At 49.6% G+C, this 16,324-nt stretch overlaps 1 pseudogene; it reads left to right on the top strand.

Moving 5' to 3' along the window:
• The first annotated feature begins 1,758 nt into the window (after positions 1-1,758).
• Positions 1,759-16,324, top strand: part of LOC125398356 (nucleophosmin pseudogene) — a 43,584-nt pseudogene continuing 29,018 nt past the window's right edge.

Raw genomic sequence — 16,324 nt, 5'->3', positions numbered from 1 at the left:
TGGAATAGCAGGTGGTTGTGAGCCTCCATGTGAGTGTTAGGAACCAAACCCTGATCCTCTATGAGAACAATTACTCATAACCACCAAGTCATATCTCCAACCATGATTTTATTTATTTTTTTATTTTATTTTAATCTTTTAGGTTGACAGGGAAACTTAGCAGAAGATACAGAATCCCCACATACAACCCCTCCATGTAGTGTCCTCCTCAGGTCCAGCCACAGGGACACATCACTGTGCATTCCTTGGGTTTGGGCAAATGTGTGATGACACATGCCTACCATGACAGTGTGGCCCAAAGCGGTTTCACTGCCTGCAAAGTCCACTGTGCTGAGGTGGAGAGCATTAACCTCATTTTATAGACGAGGAAACTAAAACTCGGAAAGTACATGTGACTTGCTCTGTCTCAGGCCCAGATGGGAACCAGAGTCTGATGTCTCCAGAGCTATGGCCTCTGGTGCCTCCTTTCTTATGGCAGGTGGTGAAATCTGTACCCAAGTCACAGCTCATGGGGCAGTGTGCAGTGGGGGACTAAGATGCTTCCCTGCCCTGGCGGAAACCCTAGGCTCTGACGGCCTTCACCACCCTCTTGACACCAGGGAGAAAACCTGGGATCATTTAGGCAGAGACATCAGGACAGAAATCTTCCTCAGTTTGGCAGGAAACCCTGCCACTCAGAGCCCCTTTAGGCTGGGCCGTGTTTGAGAATCCAAGTGTTCCTGCTCCTGGCTGCAAGACCCCAAATCCAAACTCAGCAGAGCACAGCAGCCCTCACTGTGCTGGGAGTGAGATGGTTGCAACCTTAGAGCAGCCGTGCATTTGATGCCACAGAGTCTGGCCTAGAGACACCATGCAGTTCTGCCCACCTGGCTTGGCCAGGGCTGAATTCTGGTCCCACTTCCATCTGACTCCCCTAAAACTGGTGTACGTGGCCCTAAGGAATTCAGGGTACTAATGTCCGGGCTAATGATCCTTCCAACTGGGGGAACCAACCGCACCACCATGGCTCTCTAAGCAACCCCAACTCCCACCATCATCCCGGTAACTCACAGTAAGCCAGAGTGAGAAGGGGAGCCACCAGCCCACACCTGCTGGGAGAGCCAGGGCATCGATGCTAATGCCCACCCTGTTTCTAATCATTCTCATCACCCCAGTACCTGACATCACAGACCCGATCCCCAGCCATCGCTCGGTCCTGCCGCATGGGCAAGGCGGCAGATAACAGGTAGGTAGGAAACGAGGCTCCCGGAGACGTGGGGTGATTTACTCAAGGTCACACAGCAGAGACCCAAATTTAGACCTCTTTCTGCTACCACATACAAGACTTCTTTGCTGCGACAAAGCTGCTCCCCGGGTCCAGGCAAAGCCCTGAGCTGCTGAACTCTGAGGCTTGCGAACACAAACACACACAGTAGGGGAAAAGGCACCTGTCTTCCTCACCCTTCAGGAAGAGGGACCTCGGGGGCAGGAGCTCTAAAGTTCTCCGAAGGATCAGGTTCCTCAGACTCCCTCTCTCACTGGCCACTCTGGAGACTAGACAGCACCCATGGCAGAAAAGATAAGCAAATGCCAGGGGGAAGGAGAGCTAACGCCTACTGGATCTTCCTCTGCCCGCTGCACATACTAGGGTTCCCCCAAAACCCCCACTGGGGGGACTCCAGAAGGTCAGTGGAGCAACCAAGACCTTCCTGTGCTGTCTACCAGGAACCACACTAAATCTCAATTAGGAGGAAATCAAAGGCAATTAGCATAGGCTCCATGGGAGAAGTGCGCTACAGAACTGCAGCCAGCAGCCGGCCGTCAATGGCTGGACAAGACCCGCTCAGTGGTGACCAAGGGCTCCGTGACACCTCCAAGACCTGCTGCAGGCCTGCAGGCTGCCCTCTGGATGTCTGGGCTTTGGGGATAAATGAGTGTGGGGGAGGGGAGAGACAATGCAGATGCAAAGCTCCATTCAGCCTGGACTTTGGCTTTCAAGTGATGTCTCCGTGAGTCCAGACAGACGCAGGTGGATGAGTCTCGGCTGCTGCTCTCCCGGCTCTGTCGCGTGCACCCTTGCATATGAGCACCTGCCTCAGAACAGACTATTGCCAAGCACCCCACACCAGTGTAGCCCTAGGTCGTGTGCTGCCTACTCCTCCTTCCTCCCGCCCCAGGACTTAGATACTGGCTCCAGAATCGCAGGTGACCCAGGGGAGCCGGCAGGTCTTGCCTTCTCATGGGACTTCCTGTTTGAGTCACGCTCTTTGGTGATTCAGCCAAGGCCAGCCCTGTGGAAGAATTTCCCTTGCCAAAAAAACTAATGCGAGATGAAATTAATGACTGCAGTGTCCAGACAGCAAATAATGACCCTGAAACTACACCAGCGAGACTTCACCTTGCTTGGCCTGAGAGCCACGGTCTGGGGAATTTGAGCTCCCTCTCTGTGGGGTGGGACTAGGTAGGGCTAGGATGTATGGTGGCCTCTGAGACCCAGAAAGCTATGGAACAAAAAAGGAGAAACGTTCTCAGACGACACACCCCATGTAAGAATTTTTACTGCAGTTATTGTGTGTGCACGTGCACACCTGCCACGGATGTGTGGAGGTCAGAAGCCGAAGTCAGTGCTCTCTTTCCATCATCCGGGTGCCGGCACTGAACTCAGGTCAGCAGGTCCGATGGCAAATGCCTTTGCCCACCAAGCCATCTTTCAGCCCGGTGGAAACATTTTCTAACAGACAAAGCTAGCTCCCACGGGACTCCTGAGAGGGGACGTGAACTGGTGGGTGTGTACTCAGACAGTCCAGACGTCACTCAAGCTCAGAGTCTGAGTCTTCCGGCCTTGGCCCCTGGCTCTGTTGTTTACTAACTGTGCGACCTTGAGGAAGTCCTCAAAGCTCCTCTTCACCATTGGCCCATGCGTGTGACAGGTTTGAGGGTGCATGAGTGCCCAGAGAGCTGGATGCCCCCTAACGTAAGCCTGATTTCTGCTAAGGTGGCTTCGAGCTGGGGAACACTAACAGAAGGAGTCCGTCCTGGCTGCAGACGGGCTAGACACTCTGAGCAGTGCTTTCTAAGTCAAAGGGCATCTGGATTAATTCACTTTTTTATTTTTTACTATATGGTTTTGGGCAGTGGAGGGTGGGAGACCATGTTGGATCACGAGGGGTGGCTGGGTCCCACCACCCAAGGCCTCTGTGGGTCCCAGGCAGGTGGGAGGCAGCAGGTGAGAGACCTTGGAGGAGCAGTCGGTCCTGTGTCCTGCGAGGAGCCACTGGGGGTGGGGGAGAGACAGTCACAGCCATGCAGAAAGAGTTTGGGTATAGTTTATTCAATGGGTTATGGAAGGAGAGAGAGAGAGAGAGAGAGAGAGAGAGAGAGAGAGAGAGAGAGAGAGAGAGAGAGAGAGAAACAGGGAGAGGGGTAGAGGGGAAGAGAAGGGACAGCAGCCACCTCTTCCAGAGAGATGGAAAGAGTGAGCAGCTAGAAGCAGAAGAAGGAGTGGGCGGGGCTTGTCTCTTAAAGGGACAGGACAAGTCAGCAGCAGATCATGACATTTACCACTCAATGTATGATCTACTGTGGCAGAAACCATGCTGGATCCTGACCAGATGAAAAAACAGAAACTGCCCTCTACCCTCTTCCCTCCCTAGCATGCAGTACACACGCTACACCTCATCACACTGCAACACTGAGCCCTGGACCAAGCATGAACACAGTGAATGGCTTCTCACTCACTCTGCTCACCGCTCCTGACTCACATACCATCCCACAAGTTGTCTGGGGCTCTTTTTAAAAAAAACATTTGATGTTAATGAATGTTCTGCCTGCATGCATGTCTGTGAACCGCATGTGTGCCTGGTGCCCACGGAAGGCAGAAGAGGGTGTGGAATCTCCTGGAGCTGGAGTTATAGCTGGTTGGGAGTCACCGTGTGGCTGCTGGAAATTGAACTCAGGTCTCTGGAAGAGCAATCAGTGCTCTTAATTGTTGAACCATCTCTCTAGACCTTTCTCTGGACTCTTGATCTAGACCTTGGTAGCAAGGTCTCTCTGCTGGGTTCATCAGGAATCTAACCTTTGGCAAAGCAAAAAAAAAAAAAAAAAAGGACTACAGACCCCTGTCACTATAAAAGTCACTGACTGGTGGTGGTTCTTATTCCACTAGGAATGGCTGGGATCTTAAATCACCAGTTCACTGGTGGTACCAAATCATGAGTTCAGGGTTGATTTCCCTTCAGAAAGTCAAACATTCAGAAATGGCAGTATCCAGGTGAGTCTTAGTGAATCGATGTGGTAAAACGCAAGCCACTCCCTCAGCTGAGCCACCAGAGCCACTGTTCCTCAGCAGACTAAACAAACCCTGTGTCATTGGTGATGAAGGTTAATGGGCATCCATAAAGTGGGCCATCTTGTCTACCCGGTACCAGTAGTAATTTATTGGATACCAACAGTGAACACAGAGTCTCAAATCCTGTGCTCACTCCAAGAAGTCCATACTCAAAACCTCTTTTCCTAAGCTTCCCTGTCACCAAGCCTTGACTCTTACCCCTCCTAAGTTGCTGTCCATCTGGCTGAATCATTGGCAAAGCACATGAATCAGTGGGATCCTTGCCTCAGGCTATCTTGCTAAGTAAATGAATCAACAACCCACTGTGGCCAACTGGCAGATCTCTGTTTTCTACCCCATGGCTACTCCTGAGATAGAAACACTAGAGTTGTTTACTTTGAGCTAATACCAACATCAGAAAGAATTCTGAGCCACCTCTATCCTCCTCCTTAGTGGTTCTCCTCACAGTCACGGGGATAGGGATAGGCCGAGGGAGACTTGGCAGTCCACGGGTGGATACACTCACAGCTACAGGGACATGCTCCTATAATTAACAGGTGCCAGGGGTATCTATGTGGTCTGCCACCTCCTTTAACGTTTGCCTTTGTCTGAGGAGTACTGCTTTGAAGGATGAATTTACAGCTAGGTCAGTCATGATGGGCAGCTAGAACTGCATGCTCATGGTCTGCACAGTGGCCGGGGTGGAGTCTACTCATGGCTGAAAGGAAAGGAAAACTGGGAAATATTAAAAACACAACATATCAAAATGTTGAGCACCACTAATGTAGGTAGGGGAATTTCCATCACTAAATACCTATTTTAGAAAGGACACTTTTGTGTAGTGGATATTTCTCATTTGCAGCTATTAACAATGTGTAGTCATCGTACTGTGCCATAGAACAATGAATTGTTTCCAAATCCTAGAAAAGACACTTTTAACCGGTCCAGCATACCTCTGTCACTGGCCTCCTGTGAGGATCTACTTCTGTCTCCTCACCCCACAGGGGGCCATGTGTGCTCTGGATAGGTCACACCCCATCAGCCCTGAATTTACAGGACTAACAGCGTCTCTTCCACTACTGGCCTCCTGGAGCGAGAGCCCTGCCGCGAGAGCCCTGCCACGAGAGCTGGAAGGTTGCCCTCTGGTAGGAGCCTTCTATTCCATTGGAAGAAATGAAGTTCTGGCTGTTTATGTGATGCTCAGAGAGTGAGGGCTGGAGATGGGTCCATTTCTGAAGCCTAGTCTGGGAAAGAAGGCACCCTAGCCACGAGAGCCTACTGACCCCCTGGCCACCATGGCGCTTTGCCCTGACATGATGCATGCATGCATGAATGCATGCATGCGTGCGAGTGTGTGTGTGTGTGTGCACGCGCGTGCACGCATGCATGTGTGTGTGCACGTGTGTGTGTGTGTGAGAGCACACACGCGTGCGCATGTGTGCGTGTGTCCTCTCTCAGCCTGGGTCCAGCACAGCCATGCTGGGAAGGCCTGGGTCCAACCAATGGCATTCATCAGTCTCTGTCCACGGCTTCTGCTTTGGCATCACCACCACCTAGAGCTTGTTCCAGGTGACCGCCCCTGCCCACTAGCTACAATCTTTTTTGGTTTTGGTTTTGTCTTGAGACAGGGTCTTACTGTGTAGCCCTGGCTGGCCTGGAGCTCTTATGTAGTCCAGGATGACCTCAGATTCACAGAGATCCACCTGCCTCTGCCTCCTGAGTGTTGGGATTAAAAGCATGCCACCATGCCCAGCTACAGTCTTGATGAAACTGTCAGTCAAAACCCACTGGTCTCCATCCTAGCCCTCCCTGTGAAGACTGACAAGCAGAGTCACTGTTAGATGCGTCCTGTCACAAAGGTCCCAACACAGCCCAGTTCCCACCCATGTTTCTCTTTTGTCTTTTTGCATTTCCTTTGATCCTATGACCTCTCCTTATTCTTCCAGAAATTTCTAGGTTTTCCATAACCAGTTTCTATTGCTTGCAATAAATAACTCTAGGTCTGGGGATGGACAGTGGTAGAGCACTTACCAAGAGTGCATAGGGCCATGATTTCATCCCCAGAACCACAAAGGGGGGTGGGGGGATTTGTTCCTTTATCATTCAAGATCAAAAATATTTTTTTAAAAAAATTGTTTCCATATTTCTTGTCTCTACCACAAAAATGAAGATTGCAAATCAGCAGAGACCTCTTTCTGCTTCCACCCCTTAAAGGGAGGCAGAACTCAGACCCATGGCCTGCACCTTACATCCATCATATGCACTGTATACAGTGAGAAAGAACGGAAAGGGAGAGAACCTATGACGCCTTTCCCAGGAGAGCCAACTCCAGTTTCAAATTCCAAACCACAGATTCCAAGACCAGCTCCCTCTTCCCTTCCCCTGTAATCTCACCAAGCCTGCGTAATTCTCAAGCAGAGTCTTGTAAATCTTTAATTACATGAAGATTGCAACCCAACCAGCGAACACACACACAGTGCTGATAAATATTTAAAATTGCTACAACAGCAGATCTGAAGGGATAAAGAAAAGATATATTGGAGTGAGTTATTAAACACTAACTCCCTGTGAACGTTACAGGGCGGATAAATACACAAACCCTTGACAGGCACTCTGCTCTGTGGCTGAAAGATGGGGGAGGCTCTGTTCAGGGGCATGGTGTCTGGGGAGGCAAGGAGACTGGGGACCGGACAGTCACTGGCTTTGTTCCCTGGCCCTGGCCCTCGGAGGCATTTCCTGCCTCCGTCCCCTCAACCACTGACTCCTTGGAAGTTCAGTTGACAGCGGCATGGAGGAAAGGGAGGACGGAGGGACGGAGGGACAAAGGGATGGAGGTAGGGAGGGACAGAGGGATGGAGGGAGCCTTCCGCATGAGTGCATGTAGAGCAACTGGACTCATCCCCAGTGCTGTCCCATTCTGGACTCCTCTCTGGACTCTGGAACTGGCCTATTTGGACACCACCATTATACAATCCTTTAGAAGGCAAGTAATATCCCTCCATTAATGCCTTCAATTCTTGTTCATTGGGTCACCGCTCCCCACATCCATCCTTACTGACTCCCATTCGAGCACTCACTAGGCTCGGCATCTCCTTTCAAGCCGTTTGTCTTTGTCCTGTGTACTCTAATTTATCTACCAGTTACTCACTGGCCAAACACTTACTGAACACATCTTATAATAAACAGGAGAGATACAGAGCTGAGCAAGGGTCTTACCCCCAAGATGTAAAAACTGAGAAGGAAGTAGAGATACAGGTCTCAGAGGGTAGGAGGAGACAAGCTGTGTGAGGTTCTCTAAAGAAATGGAACTGCCTGCCAGGTGGTGGTGGCACACGCTTTTAATCCCAGCACTCAGAGGTGGGCAGATCTCTGAGTTTGAGGCCAACCTGGTCTACAGAGTGAGTTCCAGGACAGGCTCCAAAGCTACAGAACAACTCTGTCTTGAAAAACAAGCAAGCAAGCAAACAAACAAAAGAACTTAAGAATGAATACATAATCTATTACATTTAAAGGATGTTTGTTACCATGGCTTACAGGCAGCTGTGGTCTGGCCAGTCTTGCTGTGCTGCCTCTCCTCGGAAAAGCCAAGAATCCCATAATTGCCGGATGTCTCACCCCGCAGTCCAGTGCTAGAGTCTGGGAAGATTCCTAGAGAGCTACTTGCTGAAGTTAGATTTACTACTGGCCGCAGTAACTTTGCCGGCAAGAGGGAGGGTAGGGGAAGCAAGAAAAAGACCAAGCTGCCTTCTTCCATGTCCTTTTACCTGCAATGCCCCCAGACTTAGGATGGAGCTTCCTGCTTCAAACAATCCCATTAAGGAAACCCCTCACAAGATCACCCATCATCATCTTGGGTTTTTTGATGATTTCAGATATAGTCAAATTGACAACTGAGATTATCCAGACAGGAACCTCAGTGATATAATGTGGTAGGCTCTGGGCGCTTGTGGATTCCCATTTGGAGCATGGTATTTGCCAAACACCGCCAGGTTCCATACCTGTTAGAGTACAGATTCCAACACGGAGGTCGGAATCACACACACGGAGGTCGGAATCACACACATGGAGGTCAGAATCACGCACACAGAGCTTGGAATAATGCACGCGGAGGTCGGAATCTCGCACATGCCGAAAGCCGATGTGTGGAGGTGAGGAAGGCACCTGCAGAGGCTGTGGGAAGTCAGGGAAGACTTCCTGCAGGAGGTGCATAAAGAATGCTAGCAAAGTTTGCTGCATGGGCTCATTTGCCCATTTTAGGAGTCAGAGCACTGGAAATCCAATCATCTAATATCACAATAGCAATGACAGAACAAGATTAGAGTTGGAGACTGAGAGATGGTTCAGAGGTTAAGAGCACTGACTGCTCTCCCAGAGGTCCTGAGTTCAATTCCCAGCAACCACATGGTGGCTCACAACCATCTATAATGAGTGTTGGTGCCCTCTTCTGGCCTGCAGGCATACTTGCAGGTGGAATACTGTATACATAATAAATAGATAAATCTTTTAAAAAATAAAAATAAGTTAAAAACAGAATCGGAGACTGAGTCAAAAGCCAATATTTTCCAGTTCACTCAACTGCCCCCTGCCTGGGGGTGGGATAGGGAGCCATCCACCTCTATATAGTAGAGAAGAAGAATTTTTTTCGCTCTGAGCATAGTGTGACAAGATGGTTTTGCATATGTATTTGCTATATGATTTATGCTGAGTAAAATGCACGGGTTTTAAGTGAGCAGTTTAATATGCATAGGCAAGCGTAGAGCCCAGACAACCAGCACATAAATCAGGATATGGAATAAATATCCCCATGGCCGGTCTATCATATTCTCATTTCTGCCACTGTGGATTCACACGGGTGGTTCTAGAACGAACGTAAAAGAAGTTAATGTATGTATGGTTTCTCTCCTTTAAGGTAATTAAAAGCAGGTTTCATATACGGCACTCCCTGAGAAACCTCCAGACACAGTGAGGTCAAAGATCACCAAATTCTGGCTTAGTGCTGACTACAGGCTACCCACGTCTCTCCTAGCTTACCCGAACTCTCCGTTAGCCAAAGATGCTCAGATGCCCAACCCTCGGGTCTGGAAGACTTCTGACCTTCCATACCCTATCCTATTACTTCTCACACAAAAAGGACATCCTCAGCCTGTGCCAGCTACTGGGGGCTCCCTCCAGTCTTCCCAGGATTCCTCAGCCTGTGCCAGCTACTGGGGGCTCCCTCCAGTCTTCCCAGAATTCCTCCCACCTCCACCACTGCCCTACACTTACACAGTAACACAGTAACACGTACCTCATGTCTCCAGGAAGAGGATTCAAAACTGTCCCAGGGAAGCCCACCCGCTTCCTCAGAGTCCTGGCTGCCATCTTGTATCTGGATTTCTCTAGCACAGAGGCCTCTAAGGTGGAGAGTCTTTTCCAGGGTCTCTGGCTACACCTCAGTTTCTGTGCGAATCAGCCCCTTGTCTCTGTCACAGCCATCATTCTGCATCCCTATTTCCTGCATGGAGTATCTCTCTGCTCCCTTGAAGGGCAGGGATGCCTTGACTCACCAAATAAGCATGACAGCACAGGGAACCAGCCTTGCAGATCAAGGACAGGACATCAGGCATTCCCCAGGGAGAACAAACCCTCAATTATATTTTCACCACCTGGGAAAGTGACCTTTGTACATCAGAATGTATAGTAAGGTTTTCAGGCACAGGGTGTCTGGTAAGGCTGCGAAAATTCTCCAAGAGTAGATACCATTGAAGTGGCCTAGGCCTGGGGGGCACGGGAGGGGAGCACCTCAGGTCTCAGTGCCTCTAAACACCCCAGGGTCCTCCCCTAAAATACACTGTAATTGAGATGGAGCCCCAGGAATGGTTGAGCAAATGTTTTTAATTGATATCCTAGAGATCTCAGAGTAACTGCAGCTCAGCTTCCTCCTCTCTGGGCAGCTCAATACTAAAGTGCCCAGTGGGATCCTTCCAACACACCCCAGGAAAAGACTGGGCTCTGCCTCATCAATTATCCTCACCAAAAGAAAAATCACAAACTGAGGCAGGATAGATGTTTCAGCTCCGGTGTGTATCAGCCAGTCAGTCAACAACCACTCAGGTCCCCTTCAGGGCAATACTGATGACATCCACTCTGCTTTTACCATCTGCTTCTCCTGCCATTTCCTAATGTGCCATCTGTCTGTCTGTCTGTCTGTCTGTCTGTCTGTCTATCTATCTATCTATCTATCTGTATCTCTCTCCCTCCCTCCTCCTCTCCCTCATCCTCTCTCTTACTCTCGACCTCTCCCTTCTCTCCCTGGCATTCATTCAGCAAAGACAGACTGTTCTTGAAAAGCAAGTTGGTGCTCAAGAGCCCCTAGCTCAGGTTTGAACCTCAGCTCTCCTACTTACTAGTTTTCGAGCAAATGAGCCTCACACACTGTCTGTGAACTGGCAACGGCCCAGTGAGCTGTCACCGAGAGTGCACCAGCTGTGGGGGCCGGGCAGCGTTGCTTCTCTTAAAGTTTAGTTCCTTCCTGGGGTGGAGAAGACAATTGCCTCTACTGCACAGCATCTAAAATAGTTAGAAAAGGGCTTGTCCATTGCTTTTGGTTTTGTTTTGAGACAGGGCTTGTCTATGTAGTCTTAACTTGTCTGAAACTCAGTAGACTGTGGTTGGACTTTGCTTCAGGCTGTCAGCTCACAAATAGTGACACAGAGACTTATTATTAATTATGAAGGCTTGGCCTTAGCTTAGGATTATTCCCAACTAGCACTTAGAACTTAAACTAACCTGTTCCTGTTCGTTACATTCTACCACGTAATTCTTTACCTCTCTTCCATTCTGCATGTCTGACTCCCTCCATGTCTGATGGTGTCTCCCACCTCTCTTCTTCCCAGAATTCCTCTCTCTCTCCTGGGAAGTCCTGCCTATTTTCTCCTGCCTAGCTATTGGCCTTTCAGCACTTTATTAAACCAATCACAGAGACACATCTTCACACAGTGTAAACAAACATTCCACAACAGTAGACCAGGCTGGCTTCAAACTCCCAGAGATATGCTTGTCCCTGCCTTCTGAGTGCTGGGATTAGAGGAGAAATGCCCATGAGTTTTTGGCCACTTTGGTCTACATAGTAAACTCAACACCAGGACTAGACAGTAAGACCCTGCCTCAAACAAAACAAGACAAACAACAGCCAAAAACCAACACCTATATTATAAGCAAGGCACAGTGGCATGTACCTGTAATCCCACTACTCAGAAGGATCACAATTTGGGGCCAGCCTGGGAAACATGGTGAGATCTTGTCTTAGGGAAAACAAATGTACTGTGGGATCTGCACACAACTTATCACAATTACTACTTCAGAAAAACTCTGCACTCCCAAGTCTACCTGTTGCTCAACACAGCAGAGTAGGAACAAGCTGCTTCTGAGCTGCCCCTCTCAAGCCAGAGTACTCCAGGGAAGCTTCCTCTAGAAACCCAGGAGCCCTTCGATGAGTGGGGGCACTGGTGCTGGTTGATCACAGACGTGGTCCCTTCCTCTGAAATGACCACAATAGAAGTGTCTGCTTTAGGGGTTATTCATACATACCCTGGCACAGGGTGAGGCTCACTTATTGCTCTGATGTACAATATGTGGGACTGGAGAGATGGCTCAGCAGTTAAGAGCTCTGGCTGCTCTCCCAGATGTGGAGGGCCGCAACCACATTCTCCATTACTTTAAGGGGCAGAGGCATATTGACCTCTGTGACTTCAAGGGACAGAGGTAGAGATTGACCTCTGTGACCTCAAGGTGTGGTAGTACATGCCTTTAATCCCAATGCCTGGGAGGCAGAGACAGACAGATCTTTGTGAGTTCAAGGTGTTGTAGCACACGCCTTTAATCCCAGCATTGGGGAGGCAGAGACAGTGGGACCATAATGCGCATGTGCTTGGTAACTTTCCACTGCTGCGTTCCTGCCTACTCCCGAGGCGTCATCTGGGTTGATGGGCAGCGGACCAATCCAAGAGTGACACGTCCAAAGCGAGGACTGTTTCCTATATAAGGGATGGGTTCCCCTCATTCTGGGTCTCCGCTTTGTAAGCTTATGCTCTCTCTCTCAAGACACATTAAAGCTTTTCTGCAGAAGGATCCTAAGTGTGCCGCGTCGTTCTTGCTGGCGAGACGGTAGCGCGGGACATCTGGTGCCGAAACCCGGGAACCGGGGGACCCTGACCACTGCTCACACCGCCGGAGACCCCTTGGACAGAAGGAGGATTCAGAAATGCAGGTCTGTATGCTCAGAGAGGTATGACTATTCCTGGACTTTTTGATTTTGGCCTTGACTTGTCTCTGCCTTGGGAAGGTTTCGTAGAGGCCTTGGTACTTCTTTTAGCAGTTCTCTTGGGATCACTTTGTAATTGCTTAGAAGATGAATCCTGCCAGGTGGTTGTTGCAGAAGGACAAAGTGTATTGGAGAAAGTTCAGGATAGCATGTCAGAAACTGAGCGCAATGAGAGGTTGGGCGCGCGCAAGAAAAGGACAGTCCCAGATAAGAAAAAAGGACCCCCGGGTGGTTCTAAGAAAATAAGAACGGGGGAGAAGACTGACCTACAAGGTCAAAAGCTTTCTGATACCAACAACAAGAAAAAAGGAAAGAACAGTAGTTTATATCCTCTGCAGGAGCTCGAAGCTCTGCAAATTGAAAGTGACCATGAAAGTGAGCATGAGAACGAAAGTTCTGGCTCGGGAGAAGAGGTAGAAGAACTAGATATAGAGGAGGAGGCAGAATTAGAAGAAGAAGTGGCTAGATATGAGAGGGAAAGATATCCCCACAATGGGGCACAATCTTCCAGCGGTAGGGCCATGAGAAGGTCATCCTGAACGGCCCACCCGCCTCCTTATGAGCTGTGCCCTCCCCCAACCGCCCCTCCGTCGCCTCCTTATGAGGATCGCCTTGGGCCAAAGACTTTTTCATTTATCCCTGACAAGGTCAAGAGAAAGTTGCACCTGGCCTTTCCCGTTTACGAAGGGGAGAACGGGCGGGTGCATGCACCTGTGGAGTACAACCAAATAAAAGAGTTAGCAGAGTCAGTCAGGAAGTATGGAGTGACTGCTAATTTTACCTTAGCCCAATTGGACAGATTGGCCTTGACTGCCATGACTCCGGCTGACTGGGAGACAGTTGCAAAAGCATCGCTCGTCAGTATGGGTCAATATTTGGAGTGGAAAGCCCTGTGGCATGAGGCGGCCCAGGAACAGGCCAGAGCTAACGCTCAGGCCTTAACTTCAAAACAACAACAATGGACCTTTGACCTCCTGACCGGGCGAGGGCGCTTCGCCACTGCCCAGACAAACTATCCTTATGGCGCCTACCGCCAGGTAGCCGATACAGCTATAAGAGCATGGAAAGCCTTGTCAAAAAAGGGAGAAGGAAGCACTCTGCTCACCAAGATTATACAAGGGACTCAGGAGCCTTTTTCAGATTTCGTGGCAAGAATGACTGAGGCAGCAGGACACATTTTTGGCGATACTGATATGGCCACGCCACTCATTGAGCAGCTCATTTTTGAGCAAGCCACGCAGGAGTGCCGTGCTGCCATAGCCCCTAGGAAAAATAAAGGGTTACAGGACTGGCTCAGGGTCTGTAGAGAACTAGGAGGACCCCTGACGAATGCAGGTTTGGCTGCAGCCATCATGCAGTCACAAAAATGCCCTTTTAAAGGGCCAGACAAAAGAGTTTGTTAAACCCAGAGGTCCTGGGTTCAATCCCCAGTAGCCCACAACCATCTGTGACTCCAGTTTCAGGGAATCCGATGCCCTTTTCTGCCTCCACGGGCACAAGGCAGCTGAAGCATATGTGCTGCACAGACAGACAAGCAGGGACAACACCTACACAGAGAAAACAAAACTAAATCCTCACAACCACAACACTGCCCAGTTCTGGGCACAGAGGTGAATAGATCATATTCAGCGTTCGGGACATTTGTGGCTTGGGAAGAGGGAGGAGGTCCTTATAAAGAGATGTGTCCAGCAGCCCTGAGGGCAGGGTCCTCTCAGGCAATAACCTGCTACCCAGGGGCTAGGCCTCTACTGGGCACCAACTTCCCCTTCTTGGAAACTAGGCTGAGTCCCTGAGTGCACAGCAGCAGAGCATCGGCCTGCGCTGCACCTCTGCCCCCGTGTCTGCACACTCCAGCCAGCTCCAGGAAGGAAGACGGCAGCGAGTGCCTACATAAAACATCTTTATGGACTAGCGAATGCCAGACTCTAAAGTTCTCTCTCTCGAGTGGACTTGCCTGAGTAAGCTATGCTGCCCCACAGAGACCCCTAAACCAAAGCCTGGGTGGTACAGTAGCTGTCACCCATAAGTCTAGTTAAAGGAAGCCAGGCTGAACTGAGACAACAGTCAAGCTTGAGAACAGCCCATGTTTCTCAGGCAGTGCCCAGCACGGATACTGAATAATTGTGCGTGTACTCACTAAACCTCCTCAAATATACATTGTCTGGGGGATTCTCACATCGGTGGTTGCTTCCTCTCCACTTCCTTCTGCATAGCAATTACAGCAAGACCCCCAGGGGCCCTGGGTCCTGTACTCCCTGGACAGCAGCTGTGACTGGACCGGCCATACACAACCCACCCAGTCCAGGCCAATCAAAGCCCCCCCCCCCAATCAGATTTGGAAAGAGATTCTGCTGCAGTCGTGGCTTCTCATTAGCTTCACATGTGCTAGCGGTGTCTTTTCTCTCCGTGTACCGAAGCATGTGCAGAAAGCCAGTCTGCAGCTACAGAACAGAAAGAATCTGATCCACAAAGAGAAGGCCCATTGCATCCCTGCCCCTGGGTTCTAAGACACCATTAAGATTCTTTGCACAAGTTCCTCGTGTTTGTTTCGAGCTGGTTCTATTACTTAAAGCCGACAAAGAAGTCATGCAGTGTAACGAAGTTGTTCTTAACTATGGATGGTTTAATTCTCAGGGGACATTTGGGAATATCTGGAGCTATTTGAGGTTACCAAGCCTGGAGGGAAGGGCACCACCACGGCACCACCAGTGAGTGGGCAGCCAGGGATGCTGAGCCAGCTCACATTGCAGGACAGATCATACGGTTAGGAATCATCCAGTCCCAGATGTCAAGGATTGTCAAGGGCTGCTGCCAAAGGCTCCCAGGGACTTGAGACACCATGCCTCGGTGATTGGGCACTTGCCAGAATGCGCATGACCCCAGCACCCATGGCAAGCAAGACGGGAGCCTTCTTATGCTTTTCTTCTCCATTTTGAATATCACTTTTTCTTGAATGATAGCCTTCTGGTGGGGAGAATTCTCACCCCTTCAATAGCAGAGCCCTGGGGATTAGTGCCACCACCTTGAAGAACCTCAGTCTGAGTAGGGCCCTTAACATCCCACTCCTAGAACCGTGAATTATCTGGTAGAAATACTCTTTGGTAGAAAATCTTCAGTTTGAGACTCACACAATGATTGGTGCAGAAGGATATTTAGTGCAGCTTTATTTAGATTCTCAATAGAAGGCAACCAAAGGATTGGAGAAATGGCCCAACAGTTTGGAGCGTGCTTGCTCCTGCAGAGGACCTGAGTTCAATACCCAGGAACCACACGGTAGCATACAACCATCTGTAACTCCAGCTCCAGGGCATCCAATATTCTCTTCTGACAGCTGTGGGCACAGGCATTCATATGGTGCACACACAAACAGACAGGCAAAACAGTCATACATGTAAACAAACAAACAAACAAACAGGCTGGAGAGATGGCTCAAAGATTAAGAGCACTGGCTGCTCTTCCAGAGGTCCTGAGTTCAATTCCCAGCACCCACATGGAGGCTTACAATTGTCTAGAGTAGGATCTGAGGCCCTCTTCTGGTGAAAAGGCATACATGCAGATAGAGTACATTAAATCAATCAATCAATCAATCACTCTTAAAAAACACACACACACAGAGAGAAGCAACACAAGTATCCAATGATCAGGCTCTGTCATCTGAGTCATGAGCATTCATAGATGGTGAAATTCATCAAACATCATCTATGGCTTGTTCACAG

The sequence above is a fragment of the Myodes glareolus genome, chromosome 5, assembly GCF_982192425.1.
Source record: "Myodes glareolus chromosome 5, mMyoGla1.1, whole genome shotgun sequence".
Taxonomy (NCBI): Eukaryota; Metazoa; Chordata; class Mammalia; order Rodentia; family Cricetidae; genus Myodes; species Myodes glareolus.
Note: the sequence above shows the minus strand (reverse complement) of the source record. Positions and strands in the feature narration are given on the sequence as shown.